The sequence below is a fragment of the Eptesicus fuscus genome, chromosome 5 (genome assembly GCF_027574615.1).
Source record: "Eptesicus fuscus isolate TK198812 chromosome 5, DD_ASM_mEF_20220401, whole genome shotgun sequence".
Taxonomy (NCBI): domain Eukaryota; kingdom Metazoa; phylum Chordata; class Mammalia; order Chiroptera; family Vespertilionidae; genus Eptesicus; species Eptesicus fuscus.
Window position 1 is genome coordinate 80,904,464 of NC_072477.1, and position 16,086 is coordinate 80,920,549.

Sequence of the window (16,086 nt, forward strand, 5' to 3'; positions counted from 1 at the left end):
TACCAAGGGAGGGATAAAACAGCAGGGGAACTTGCGTTTCCAGGCAGTAGAAGCCAAGACTGAGCAGGGGAAGGTAAGCCCAAGCACAGTAGAAATGAGATGAAGTAGCAAAATGTGGGAGCCTGTGCAGTAGGAGCCAAAATGGTGACATAAAGGGGCCAAGTCTAGCCTGGGAAAATCTGGGGAAAGGATCGGGTGGATAAGGGAAAATTCAGAAAAAAGATTGGTTAGCCAGAGGACTTAGCACAAGCCTGTGAAAGATTAGGAACCAGATTGGTTAGTTTGAAAGAAAGCCTGCTATCTCCCTAACCCAAGGTAATATAATCAAAGCTTAATGAAGGTCCATCTGGTAGCACACTTTAGATTGTGCATTTGCTTGTTCATTTGAGTGCTCCCTCTCTGTAGGGGCTGCCTGGACACAAGCACAGTGCTGTCAGGGACACCATCAGGCTTTGGTGGAGGATGTGCAGATGGGGAAATGAGACCCAGAGAAGTTCTGCATCTCTAGGCCTTAGTCTTCAGGGGCTTGGTGAGGAAAAATGAGGGTCTGAATGAGGCCCCAGAGGCTGGACTTCTTCCACAGAAGTTTGGAGATGAGCCACTTGGTTGTAGGTGAGAAACTGGGTACCTGGGGACAATTTCGTTTTGCTCCAATAAATCTTACTGCTGCATCTCATCCTCCTATGCATGGGGTCCCTGAAGTTTTTTCTCCAGACTCTGTGAAAGAACCCTATTTCCACCAGCAACACAATCACACACTGACATATTCTTCTGCAATAAAAACAAATGAGCTATATAAGCCAGGGAGAGATGTGGAGGGATATTAAATGCATATTGCTAAGGGAAAGAAGTTGTGTGTGTGTGTGTATGTGTTTTTTAAGGCTACATATTTTATAATTCTAACTATATATTATTTTGGAAAAAAACTAAACTATGAAGTCAGTTAAAAGCTCAGTGGTTGCCAGGAGTTTGTGTGGAGGAATAGAGAAATGAAAAGGTGGAACACAGAGAATTTCTAGAGCTGTGGAACTATTCTGTAAGCTATTATAATGGTGGATACATGTCATTTATTATGCATTTGTCAAAATCTATAGAATATACACAAAGAGCATACCCTGATGTAAACTATGGACCTTATTTAATAATAACATATCAATGTCAACTATTATTACACTAATGCAAAATGTCAATATGCATGAAAGGGGAATGGATATATAGGAACTATGTACTTACTGTTCAATTTTTCAGCAAACTGAAAACTTCTCTAAAAAAACAGTCTATTAATTAAAAAAATATTTTCATAGTAAATTTTTCCACTATCAAGTTCCTCTTCAAATATCATTGACTTCACAGTTGTACTATGAACCACTCATATGGGAGCTATTATCAAGTTTTAAGTGGAAGCTTTGGTTGAATGTATTAAATGTAAGCCCTAGGATATGAATTGCTGAGGAAAATATTCTAAGTTATGGACAAATATATTTTAACTTAATAAAAATTAAAGGAATCCCTTTTACACAGCTCTCAAAATTAATTCCAGGAAAAATAATGTAACTAAATGTAGTTTTTATAGCATACAGACTTTTGAATCATGTTTATCTTGTGTGAAAATGATGAGATCTTTGTTATATACATACATTATATATATAAACATACATTATGCATTATTGGTATTTTTATGTTTAACTATGTTATGAAATCATTTGCACTTCCATCCTATCTAATAAAAGAGTAATATGCAAATTGACCATCACTCCAAGACACAAGATGGCCGCCCCCATGTGGCCAAAGATGGCTGCCCCCATGTGGACACAAGATGGCCGCCACAAGATGGCTGGCAGGGGAGGGCAGTTGTGGGCAGTTGTGGGTGACCAGGTTGGCAGAGGAGGGCAGTTGAGGGAGACCAGGCCAGCAAGGGAGGGCAGTTGTGGGAGACCAGGCCAGCAGGGGAGTGCAGTTGTGGGGGCACCAGGCCTGCAGGGGAGGGAAGTTGGGGACACCAGGCCTGCAGTGGAGGACAGTTGGGGGGGGACCAGGCCTGCAGTGGAGGGCAGTTGGGGGCAACCAGGCCTGCAGGGGAGGATAGTTGTGGGTGATCAAGCCTGCAGGGAGGGCAGTTAGGGCTGACAAGGCCGGCAGGGGAGGGCAGTTAGGGGTGACAAGGCTGGCAGGGGAGGGCAGTTAGGGGCAATTGGGCCGGCCGGGGAGCAGTAAGGTGTTGATCAGGCTGGCAGTGGAGTGGTTAGGAGGTGATCAGGCTGGTAGGCAGAAGCGGTTAGGGGCAATCAGGCAGAGGCAGGCAAGCGGTTGGGAGCCAACAATCCTGGATTGTGAGAGGGATGTCTGACCGCCCATTTAGGCCTGATCCCACCGGAATCAGGCCTAAATGGGCGGTCAGACATCCCTCAATGGGTCCCAGATTAGAGAGGGTGCAGGCTGGGCTGAGGGACACACACCCCCATGCACGAATTTTGTGCACTGGGCCTCTAGTCTATTTATAATCTTGAGGCTGCAACTAAGCCTAATTCTCTACAACACCTTCCTTCCACCAATATCCTAATGAGAAATTTCATGCATTAGTATAAAGCTGTATAGTCCACTACTATATATTTATGAATAAATTATTTTTAATATGAGCATATTTTATATTTATAAGAATATATGGGAAGAATGAATACACCTAGCTGACAAATGGAACACATACAGATGTATCCAAGAAATGACAAATTACTATCTTGAAAAATTTTAAGAACTTCATTGTCTAGTATAGAACATGAAGATTTTAGAAATTTAGAATAATGAATAGTTGCTGAAGCTTAAAATACTTCAGTATAGATTTAATAGGAAAACCATCTGTCCAGCAAGAACCTGATATATTGACAATAATGATACAAAACAAAATAAAGTTAAAAACCAAAATAGTAATCATAGTATTAGTAATTGCCATTCACTTTTTCTTTGCTATCCACTTTACATGCATTACCTTTTTTGAATCCTCCCACAATGTCATGTAGCAATAATATTACCTGGTTTTACAAATGAAGACATAGGCAACATGTGAAGTGTCAGGCAGACAATACGTTATGTGCTCTAGGCTCTACAGCTAGTAAGTGAAGGCCTCAGAGCTGGTACTTGAGTGTCCTAACTGCTGTATTGTCAGAGAGGAGGGCATGGGCCATTCCAGAGAGCGCATGGAGAGATCATAGAAAAATGAGTTAAAAACCTGAATACAGTAAATAGAAAAGATTGAGTACATTCCTATTTGAGAGTAGAAATAAGGATTGTTTTGAAGACTAAGTCTAACTTATATTAACATCCTATATAATAAAAGACTAATATGCAATTTGACCAAACAGCAGAATGACTGGTCGCTATGATGCACACTGACCACCAGGGGGCAGGCGCTCAACACAGGAGCTGCCCCCTGGTGGTCAGTGTGCTCCCACAGGGAGAGCGTCACTCAGCCAGAAGCCAGGCTCACAGCTGGCAAGTGCTGCAGCGGTGGCGGGAGCCTTTCCCGCCTCTGCGGCAGCACTAAGGACCCCTGGGCGGACATCCCCTGATGGGTCCTGAACTGTGAGAGGGCACAGAAAGGGCTGAGGGACACCCCCTACCCCGCAGTGCATGAATGTCATGCAGTAGGCCTCTAGTTAGAAAATAATTATGTTAGCAGCTGAAAGCTATGACTGCTTCAACACTTCCCTTCAGCCTCTTTGGCCTGGTGCATGAAAGTGAGTTATATTTTCTTCTTTCATTAGCTCTTTGAAGCATAGCAAATAAGAATTAAGACAAGTGTTTTAAAAACCTCTCTAAACTCCTCTTCCCTCATAACTACTTCCTTGCCAATATCCCAGATTCTGTCCAAATCTACATTTAAATACTACATTGATTCTTCTTTTTTCTTAAATTTTTAAAAATCCTCACTGGAGGATAAGTTTTTATTGGTTTTTAGAGAGAGAGGAAGGGAGAAAGAGAGAAATATCGATGTGAGAGTGAAACATTAATCGCCCCGACTGGGGATCCAACCTGCAACCTAGGTATGTGCCCTGACCAAGAATAAAACCACAACCTTTTGATGTACAGAACAATGTTCCAACCAACCAAGCTACCCACTCAGCCAGGGTCAAATACATCAATTATTGTTTCCTTAGGTGACATCATTTTTTCTGTTTATGTTTGAATGGTCTAGGATGGGCACATATGCTCAAAAAGCAAGAGTATTAGAGTCACATCATAGTATAATGTTTATTAAACACTTATTACTAACATTTATTAAACACTTAGATTTTGCTAGAACATCCAAGAGTTTTTACATGAGTAATCTCATGTAATTCTCTGACCACTTAGTCTCTTCATTTAATATTTGAAGTAAGTGAGACACAAAATGGTCAAATCTCTTGCTGAAGTCACATAGCTAGAATTCAAACCTAGGTAGCATAACTCAAGAGTTTGCATGTTGGATCAATAAATGACCCTCCCTTTCAGCACTATATTTTATTTATTTATTTATTTATTTATTTATTTATTTATTTATTTATTATTTTACTTCTTACATCCCACTTGTCTTTAAAATCTTGCTCTATATGCCTGCCAGCACTGAATCAGTTAAAGTAGTGTTACCAAGTCTCCTAACTATGAATGTAGAAGAAAAATCTTAGGAGAGAACCTGCATTAGTTTTATTGATCTGCTTTTGCAGAATTGAAAACAAAAAGCCATCTTGAAGCACATCAATAGAATTATGGTTTCCCCTGTGAGAATTTACTGCATTGGCGTTCTGATTTGTTCTCTTCTAAAGAAGGCACACAGAAAAAATTATTAGGTGCTAAAATAGGCTGGCCCTGATGAATTACTGACAGCTCCACATATCTTTCTAGTGTTTTGTTTTCCTCAACTCTTGCTAACATTACTCATCCTGCACTTTAACAAATTATAAAAGGCTTATTCAGATTTACTTAAAAAAAAGATTGAGGCCCTAGGACATCAAAGCAGTATACAAATTACAAGTCATTAAGTGAGGTTCTGGGATTAATATATATTTTACACTTGTCACTTTTTTTTTCTTGTCTACTCTACCTTAAATCCATCTCTGCTCATGAAAAGATTGGCTATGACTATTATATATTCTAGATATGCATGGATGATATTGAGTCTCTAATGGTGAAATGTTAATGTGTTCAAAGAAGATTTTCAGGGATGTAACATTATATATAATACATATGTGCATTACACATATAATTCACATATATGATATGTGTGCATATATTTACATACGCAGACACAGATTCAAGCACAGGAAGAGAGAAAGAGAGAGAGAGAGAGAGAGAGAGAGAGAGAGAGAGAGAGAGAGAATTCAGAGCCCAATCTCATGCTTGCCACAGTTAAATGTTGTTGTTTTTATATATATATTTATTTCAGAGAGGAAGGGAAGAGAGAGAGAGAGAGAGAGAGAGAGAGAGAGAGAGAGAGAGGTAGAAACATCCATGATGATGAGAGAGAATCATTGATCAGATGCCTCCTGCATGTCCTCTACTGGGGATTGAGCCCACAACCCTGGGCATGTGCCCTTGACTGAAATCGAACCTAGGACCCTTCAGTCCACAGGCCGATGCTCTATCCACTGAGCCAACCTGGCCAGGGCAATACAGTTAAATGTTTTTATGCTGATCAGGTTTAGTCACATTTTGCTGAAAAATGAGTCTTACGAAAAGTAACATTTCAAATTTCCACATGTTGAAATAAATCATATCATCTCTAAAATGTACCTTTCTAAAAAAGATTTGAAGAAGAAATAGCCTCTATATTAATAGCAACAACAACAAGTTTGTATCCTGAGGTTTTTTTTTTCTTTTTCTTTTGGGCAGGTTTGCATTATATTTCTTTTTAAATTTTTTACTTTGTTGAATTTATTGAAGTGACATTGCCTTGCAAAACCATACAGGTTTCAAGTGTACAATTCAATAAAACATCATCTACACACTGTACTATGGGCCCATCACTCCAAGCAAAGTCTCTTTCCATCTCTCTTTGCTCACCTCCACCTATCCACCTCCCTTTCCCTCTGGTTATAACTGTTCTCTGTATCTATGTGTTGTGCTGTGTGTGTGTGTGTGTGTGTGTGTGTGTGTGTGTGTGTGTGTGTGTGTTTTGCTTAATCCCTTTACCTTCTTTCATCCAGATCCTAATCCCCCTTCCCGCTGTCAGTCTGTTCCCTATACCATGTCTCTGTTTGTTTGTTTTTGTTTTTTATTTAACTGATTTTTAGATAGAGGAAGGGAGAAAAGAAACTGATATGCTGCCTTCCGCATGTGCAGCAACCAAGGATTCAACCCGCAACCTAAGTATATGCCCTGACCTGGAATCGAACCTGCAACCTTTTTTGGTGTATAGGATGATGCTCCAACCACTGAACGACACCTCCCAGGGCTCTGATTCTGTTTTGTTCATGGAGATATTACCTTTTGTGACAGCTTGGATGGACCTGGAGAATATTACACTGAATGTTTTCCTGTTGTGGTCTTCTCTATCAAGGACACCTTGCAGTTTGTTACATTGCTCTGGTAGAAAAGATGTTAGACTTCTTTGCAGACAGTTGGTGCCTCTTAAGTCACTTGGATTCAATGATCTCCTCATGTGTGTGTCTACACAGCTTGACCAGCTCTCACTGCCTTATTTTCTAGCTAGATTCTGAAAGTCATCATTTCCACCGGGAACAAAGCATTAGACTGAGGGGCAATGCAATCACTAAGGACCAGAGGCAGTCTCGCCAAACAGAGCTCCTGTTCCCACTTGATGGGTACAACATGCCAAAGAGAAGTAGAAGAAGCACCATTGCTTGGTTACAAAGTATTGAGAGGACAGGAGATTTGGGAAGTTTTGTAACATAGGATTTCTTTAAAGTTTTGACATTCTGTTTGAAATGCATTTTGTCCTTGATGTCAAGTCAACCACTCCATTTTAAGCATTAGAATAGAATTGGAAACCTTTCTTTGCTTAACTTTTTCTCCATTCAAAAGGGCCTTATTGACTAAAGTCAGAGTATTTTTTTTTGAGAAGAGGCTATGAAATTACAAGTCCTTCTAAGTTGACTTTTTTGGTGAAGCAGTGACCTGATGCCACTGGTAAGAGTAAAATGGTTTTATGCTTTGTGCTTTTAAAATGGGTTATAAACGACATGAGGTTGACTTTATTAAATTACTTTTATTTTTTAACCAACACCATCTGTTTGGGCTTGGCAAGTCTCCCACAGGAAAAAATAAAAAAAATAATGATATCCTGAAATAGAAAATAGAGTATAACTTCTTTCTTCATAATTAACCCTGGTAATTTACCTGAGGTTAGGTTATGCTGGTTCAGAAACACAGCTCATAAATTTTCAATACTTTAGTTAATTTAGCTACTTAGTGCAAAAGTTTTTAAAAATTTTGAAAAAATTATTTGAAAAGCCATTTCATGTCCATTATCTTACCTTTCCACACTGACATGAGGGATTAATGACTTTAACAATCTGTCCTCCCATTTTATAGGTTAGGAACTGGAGGCAGAGATGTTGCAGCTTTTTAAAAGAGCAAACAATAGAGCTAATTCTCAAATTCAAATTTTCTGCCTACCAATCCCATATTATTTCCATTCTATTCCAGTTCCTAGCAAGCAAAAATGACATGAGCTTTACTGGACACATTAAAGATGTATGGTGACCTTTGGTATCCTGGAGTGCTGAGTTGGATGGAGTAAGAACCATCAACAACTCTACAACTATGGGCTGTGTAGCACTTTATGCACTTCACTAGGGTTCAGGTAGGCATAGTAAATGGATAATGGCAAAGTAGATGCTTCCTAATAAAATGTTCTAAAGCCACTTGATAGAAACAGTCCAACCATTTTGGAATGTTTAACCAATGGCCTGGATAATTGCAGGAATGAGAAAGTTAGCAAATGTAAAACCACAGCTGCTCTGGATTTTGATGAAATGACTTCTTTCAGCATCATCAATTATTGCAAGTGAGCAGACTTCAGTTCTGAAAAAAAATGAGGCCAAAACCAAATGAAATTATGAGTAGGCAAAAGAACAATTCAGATGAAAGTAATATTCCATGGTGTTACCATGATCTTGGTGACTGCTTGCCAAATGTATTTTTTAACTTTGTAAACAGTTTAAAGTAATTGTCAATGGATCTGTCTGAGATGCTTACAACAGGATTATCCTTGGCCAGAGTTCAATTTGCTGACTTGGAGGATGTCTGTCTCAGGGTCTAAAAAATCTGATGGAGGCACAGTTAGAGTAGTCTCAAGCCAGGGATTCTGTATCTATGTGGGGTTATTACTAGGGCTCTGCTTTGCCTTGGGATACAACTAGGAAATTCAAGGATCTATTGGCATCCAAACTGATATGGTGCTGATTTCTAATAAATTATCTCTAAGTTAAAACTGGGACAATATTTGAAATTAAAATTTCCATTTGCCTTTCTGAGTGCTACTATTGGAAGAATTCAGACATGACAAAGATTGCTGTGCCAGGTGACCAGGGAAGGGGGCATTCCTAGAGAAGATGCATTTTGTCTGGGTCTGCTGAACATCATCAGCTGGCTACGGTTCTAACTCTTTACTGCGTATAAAGTAATCTTTCTTTAAGCCCTTTACTTCTCTTCCTAAATTCCTTAATGAGCAACACAGAGCTCAGTAATATTGCTTAAAATAGCTCAAGAGGAAATAAAATGGTTTATTGAGTACAATTTCAGCTTCAAGGACAAAAGTGTATTAATTAATAGGAATGTATTTCAAAGTTCACTTCTAAAGCTTCCCATTTCATTTCTGTCTTGGCCAAAGTACAAAGTGATAATGGTCTTTAACTTCAGTGGAGCTGCCATAAAGTGTTACTAATATTCTTTTTTTTTTAAGTAGATTATCCTGAATTTTTTTTTCAACCTGCCCCTTTGAAAGACAAAGTGCTACCTTTCTTTTCTGCTGTTCATCCTCTTTCCCATTCTCTTTCCTTTGTCTTCTTCCTTTAATCTCCCTACACTTCTCTCCAGTTTCTCTCCTTCTGACTTTTCCTTTTGTCTTTATATGTTTGTGATGTTTACTGTGCACCATTTAGATCTAGAAAAGGAAATGTCATGTTTTCAAATAATTACAATATAACTGGTAAACATATGGGAAGAATTTGGCCATGTGGCCATGTCAGGGCAAAAGGAGCTGCATGAGCAAATGAATAAATGTGGGATGAAATTCAATAGTTGCAATAGTTCATTCTGTTCAGTTGAATAATAAATACATGGAAAGAATGGGAAATGAAAATGTAAGGTCAGAATCAGATAATGAAGAATTTTAAATAATACATTGATTAATTTAAAACTTATTCATTAGGTAAGGGAAACTCAATTTTAAAAGTAATATATTTTTATTTTTCAATTACTGTTGACATAATATTATATTAGTTTCAGGTTTACAACCCAGTGATTAGACATTTATATAACTTATGACTTGTTTACCCCAATAAATCTAGTACCCATCTGACACCATACATAGTTATTACTATGTTATTGACTATATCCCCTATGCTATACGGTACTTTACATCCCCATGACTATTCTGTAACTACCATTTTGTAATTCTTAATTCCTTTACCTTTTTCGCCCATCCACCCAGTCCCCCTCCATCTGGCAACCTTCAAAATGTTCCTTGTATCTATGAGTCAGTTTCTGTTCTACTTGTTCATTTATTTTGTTTTTCTTTTAGATTCCACATATAATTGAAATCATATGGCATTTGTCTTTCTCTTTTAATTTATTTCACTCAGCACAACATCCTCTAGGTCCAACCATGTTGTTGCATATGGACTACCTGAGGATGTGTTTTTATTGAGAAAGAAGAAGAAGAAGAAAGAGAGAGAGAGAGAGAGAGAGAGAGAGAGAGAGAATTGATGTGAGAGAGAAACTGTATGTGTCCTGACTGGGAATCCAACCCACAATCTGGATATGTGCCCTGACTGGGAATCAAACCCACAACCCTTCAGTGCATAGGACGACACTCCACCCATCTGAATCACACAAGCCAGGGCTGTCATTCATACTTTTTATCTTTTTTCTCCTTCTTCTTAAAGAAGTTCCTTTAACATTTCTTTTCTTTTTTTTTAATATATTTTATTGATTTTTCACAGAGAGGAAGAGAGAGGGACAGAGAGTCAGAAACATCGATGAGAGAGAAACATCGATCAGCTGCCCCCTGCACACCTCCCACCAGGGACGTGCCCGCAACCAAGGTACATGCCCTTGACCGGAATCGAACCTGGGACCCTTGAGTCCACAGGCCGACGCTCCATCCACTGAGCCAAACCGGCCTCGGCAATATTTCTTATAATACTGGTTTAGTGGTGATAAACTCCTTTAGCTTTTGCTTGCCTGGGAAGCTCTTTATCTGTCCTTCAATTATAAATGACTAGAGGCCCAGTACACAAAATTCGAGCACAGGGGATGGTCCCTCAGCCCAGCCTGTACCCTCTTGCAATCGGGACTTCTCGGGGGATGTCCAACTGCCGGTTTAGGCACTATCCCACAGGAATCCCTTGTGTCCTATGTATCATTCTATACATAGCATCTGGGATTATAGGAAATAGGTGTTCAAGAGATAATTTTTGAATGAAAGATAAAAGAATTAACTGCTTTAATAAAATCTTGCCTTCTCCAAATTTAGCATGACAGACTATTTCAAAAATACAAAGTCAATTCAATGATGCTTTAGTACCTCAAATCAACCATAAGTGTCTCAAATCAAATACAGGGAAAATATTTTCTCTCAAGGTGGATGATAGATTCCACTCTCTAGTATTTGAAATCTGCATTCATTTTAAGTATCTGATAGTAACAAATTGACTTTTTCTGATTACAAAACTGTTGAACACTATAATACATTTATGAATTAGAGATTCCTGGCTTGTTAAGTAAAAAGACAACTATATTCCCACTAGAGGCCCAGTGCACAAAATTCATGCACTGGGGGGGGGGGGGTGTCTCCCTTAGCCCAGCCTGCACCCTCTCCAATCTGGGACCCCTTGAGGGATGTCCGACTGTCTACCAGGATCGGGCCTAAACGGACAGACAGACATCCCTCTCACAATTCAGGACTGCTGGCTCCCAACTGCTTGCCTGCCTGCCTTCCTGATCACCCCCTAACCACTCCCCTGCCAGCCTGATTGATGCCTAACTGCTCCCCTGCCAGCCTGATTGCCCCTAACTGCCCTCCCCTGCAGGCCTGGTCACCCCTAACTGCCCTCTCCTGCAGTCCTGGTCCCCCCCAACTGCCCTTCCCTGCAGGCCCGGTCACCCCCAACTTTCCTCCTCTGCTGGCCTGGTCACCCCTAACTGCCCTCCCCTGCTGGCCTGATCACCCACAACTGCCCTCCCTTGTAGGCCTGGTCCCTCCCAACTGCCATCCCCTGCTGGCCATCTTGTGGTGGCCATCTTGTGTCCACATGGGAGCAGCCATCTTTGACCACATAGGGGCAGCCATCTTGTGTGTTGGAGTGATGGTCAATTTGCATATTACTGTTTTATTAGATAGGATAGAGGCCTGGTGCACAGGTGGGGACAGCTTGTTTGCCCTGAAGCGTGTCCGGATCATGGTGGGGGTTCCCTTGGGGCATGGGGCAGCCTGGGCGAGGGGCCTGTGGTGGTTTGCAGGCTGGCCATGCCCCCCAGTGACCCAAGCGGAGGCCCTGGTGTCTGGATTTATTTATCTTCTATAATTGAAACTTTGTAGCCTTCAGCAGAGCCAAGTTTCCTGCTCACTCCGTGGCCACAGCCATTTTTGTTGGGATTTATTTATCTTCTATAATTGAAAGTTTGTAGCCTTAAGCGGAGGCCAAGGCAGGCCAGGGCTGCGGAAACTTGGCTTCCTCCATCACCGGGGGCAACTCAAGCTTCCTGCTCTTTCCAGCTCCGTGGCTGCCACCATTTTTGTTGGGATTTATTTATCTTCTATAATTGAAACTTTGTATCCTTGAGTGGAGGCCTGGGCCTGCCAGGGTGGGCAGGAAGCTTGGCTTCCTCCTTTGCCGGAGAAACCGAGGCCTCCTGCTCACTCCATGGCCACAACCATATTGGTTGGGTTAATTTGCATACTTACTCCTGATTGGCTGGTGGGTGTGGCTTGTGGGTGTAGCAGAGTGATGAGTAATTTGCATATTACTCTTTTATTAGATAGGATTTTTAATCTTTTTCTGGGAGGTCTTGGTTTAGTTAGGCTGTGTTGAAATGTACATTGGCATGTATCACACATTTCCTAATCTCTTAAACTAGTCCTCATTTTTAAAGTTGTTAACCATTGATGCCAGTGCACATGCACTTTTGTTTAAAGATACTGCTGAATAGTTAAGCTTATTGAATGAATTAGCAAAGTATAAGAATAGTTCCATGTTAGAAATTATTTGAAGACACAATTGAAAGGAAGATATGTCCTTTTAGTCTATTGAAGGACGCTCTGACCAACTGAGCCATACCAGCCAGGGCAAAATGTGGTATATAAAAAAAACCCTAAAAATTATTTAACTATTTTTGCAAAGAAAGATGGTGTCTATGTCTCCTTCCCTTCAATCTGAAAGGATTGTGACTACTCTGAGCCAAGAGAGTGCAACTGAGTGATCACTATGTGACTTCAAGATCAGAAAAGGTAAAGCAGCTTCCACTTGATTCTTTTGTAACACTTGCTCTACAGTAGTTCTCTGTCATAAAACAGCCACTATGCTGTGCAGAATCCGAACTACATGGAGTGGCATGTTTCAATGCTTTGGTTAAAAATCCCAATTCAGCCACACTTATGAATGAAAATGACCTCTTAGGAGTGGCACCTCCAGACAAGTGTTATATCCTCCCATTATTTGAGTCTTTTCAGCTGAGTCCCCAAACACTGAAAAGCAAAAAGTGTCAATCCTACTGTACTTTTGCAGATATCTGACCTATGGATTTTGCAATCATAATTAAATGGTTGTTGCCTTATGCCACTAAGTTTGGCAAAAACAGTAAAGATAAGGGTAACAAAACACTTTTTGAGAAATTGTATTTTTAAAAATTATCTATTCTCATTATGTTCTTAAACATTGTTTAAGTTACTTTTACTATTCTGGGACATTTTAAATTTCTGTTGTTCAGAGGAGCAGATGGTTGCAATGGGGTGAGTTTCTCAGGAATAACTTCCTCATGCTAATGAACAACAAATGCAGTAATTATTAGAATTAGTCATAAATGTAATGACATATTTTGAGAGCTTCATTTGTGTCAAGTATTGTGCTAGCTGCATTATGTATGTATTATTATCTTATTTTTTTTATCTTCACGTTATTTTTCTAAGCTAGAAATTATCGTTATATTTTACATATAAATGTAATGAGGTTTAAATACCACTCAAGTAATTGAGCCAAGTGCATTCCTTCTTTCCTTCAGAGAGAGCTGGGAAATAAAGCTAGATTGGGTTGACACCAAAACTCATTGTCTTAACTGCAATGAAATAGAGCTATTATTCTTGAGATGAAGTAGGAAAATATACAAAAGGAAGACACTGAAATGGCTCCTAGTAATACTTCCACTGTATGGGAAAATAATGAGTGTGCCATAATATCTTACTAACTTTTAATACATTAATGCAAAATTTGGTGCAGAAAACTCAGGCTTGGTCTTTCCTCCATGTATTTAGAGTGAGAGGAGAATCTTTAATTGCTATATGGGCTGCATAAATTCAGGATGATAATCTAGAAAGAATTCAAGCAAGCAGTGGCCCTTGAAAGTAAAGATTTCTCAGAAAGTAAAGCGAATTATTGTCCTTGCCCATTGCACTAAAACTCTAATATGACAGTAACCAGAAAGCTGAAAAAAAAAATCATTTCAAGTAGGCCCTGTTTGGTGACTCTGGCCCCACAGATTGATTTTATATGCAGGTTTAGCACTCGGCAGCTGCCAAAAGCCATCAGTGCAATAGCCCATTCAGAGGAAAACAAAATTTGAAAAGAGGACAGCCGGCAAGGACATGCTGTAAAAGGCAAAGGACAGATATGAAAAAGATCTGCTGGCCCATGCTCTCAATATGGACATTTATAATATCTAAGAATAGAAAAGAAGACCGAGAAAAGGCTAAACAACAAGTTTAATCAGCTGCTCATTAAGTCTTAGGCATTTCCATGAGAACTGGGGCTGAAGAGGACTGGCTAAAATTATATCTATTAAAGTAAGAAATCCCATTTAGTGCAGATGATGAAATCCTAGGAACTAAATATATTGAGAAGTGATGATATTCCAGGACAATTTGAACATAGCCCTCTTTTAGAGGTGGCTTAAGTTTGTGGGAGGGAAGCAATAGGTGATTGGGATGATCACTGGGGATCATTTTTAACACCTTTGTCTTGTGTTGTGGTTTCTGGATGTTCAAGAATTATGAAGTACCTGTATTGAAAAGACTCTGTGATCTTAACTTGGGATCCAACAGGACTTTTACAATGTGAATCATTAAATACAGCATTCTTGTGTGGATTTGTTTCCTAACTTCTCAAGGTAATTGCATGTAGCTCCAGGAAGGATCCACCTTTTTATTTTATTTTTTTAAATTGAAATCTATGATGAGATAAACATAGATTTAGATGCAAGATTTTGAAAGGAAAGGAAACTTGAATACACCATTATTTACACTTTTATTTCTATAATTCAGGAGGAGTACCCCCAATATTGTTGGTTTTATTTAATAAGACATCAGCTATAGCTTTGAGAAGAGATAATTCAAAGCAAATTCAGCTCAAGAAAAATAGAGTATAACTGAGCAGGGTGCCAGTGCCCTGGCCCGGGGTATGTGATGCTGGAGCAGGGACCACTTTCAATGATGGGCATCTGGGTGGTCTTCTGAAGTGGCGTTAAGGAATGGACTGTGCAGCCACTGATGTGGCTTGGATCCCACCATGCTCTGCAGGCTTCAGTAAAGCTTGACAAAACATGCTGCTGCATGCAGGTTCAGATGTGCTTAAAGATCTAAGCAATGTGAGCTTTGGAGTGACTGTGTAGCAAGGTGGAATAAGAATTCAGATTTCCTTTTAGTGATTTCTTATTTGTAATTATTTTACAGTATCTATCTGCTTGTTGCCAATCAGTGCAAAAGCATCTTGGAAGTCCAATAAGGTGTCCAATATTTGAATCAATATAGTATAATTATTGAATAACTTAGAGGCCTGGTGCACAAAATTCGTGCACGGGTAGGGTCCTTAGACCTGGCTGGTGATCAGGGCCAATTTGTGGGGTGACCGGTGGGGTGATTGGGGGCCCCCGCTGGCACCCGCCTTGGCTGGCCTGGCACCGCCTGCTCATCAGCCCCGCCCCCCCACTGCTGCTGCTGGTTGGGGCCTGCGGGCTGGGGGCAGCTCCTGCATTGAGTGTCTGCCCCCTGGTGGTCAGTGCACATCATAGCAACTGGTTGATGTGACCAGTTATTTCACCATTCTGTCGATTTGCATATTAGGCTTTTATTATATAGGATTATAGTACTTTCCAAAGAAGTTGAACAATATGGAATTTTGGTGGTAAATAATGAATGATATTAACTTAAAACAATTGTAAATACTTGGGGGGTATAGAATACTATAATAAGGGAAGCTTCCAGCAGAAATATTGAAATCAATGCATTTTTAAAATTTCAATTCTAGATCAAAGAAAGAGAGAAATTTGATAGCAGAGCAATTCATTGCAAGACTGAGTTTATCAAATATGTGCCCATCTGATTACAAGTAATGGCCCTTACAAACTATTGACTGCAGGTGGACCGGATTTCCCTCCAGATCTTTTTAAAATTTAGTTTAGCAATAACTGAAATAAAGCGTGCTCATCCAGTGTCTGACAACTCTATGAAGTGATAAGCTAAATGATTTAGAGGCCTCTCCTCAGTGACATTTCTTTCTTGTCTTTGTTAATATTACAAGTAATTGTGAGGATAATCCCTATTCCAATGAATTAAAGCTGTTTTAATTTGTTATAACTTACTATGCACAGTATTTTAGCTGATTTTAGCAATCAAGAAAGCTATGTTGTACTATTGAACCATTTTTAACATCCTTACAGATT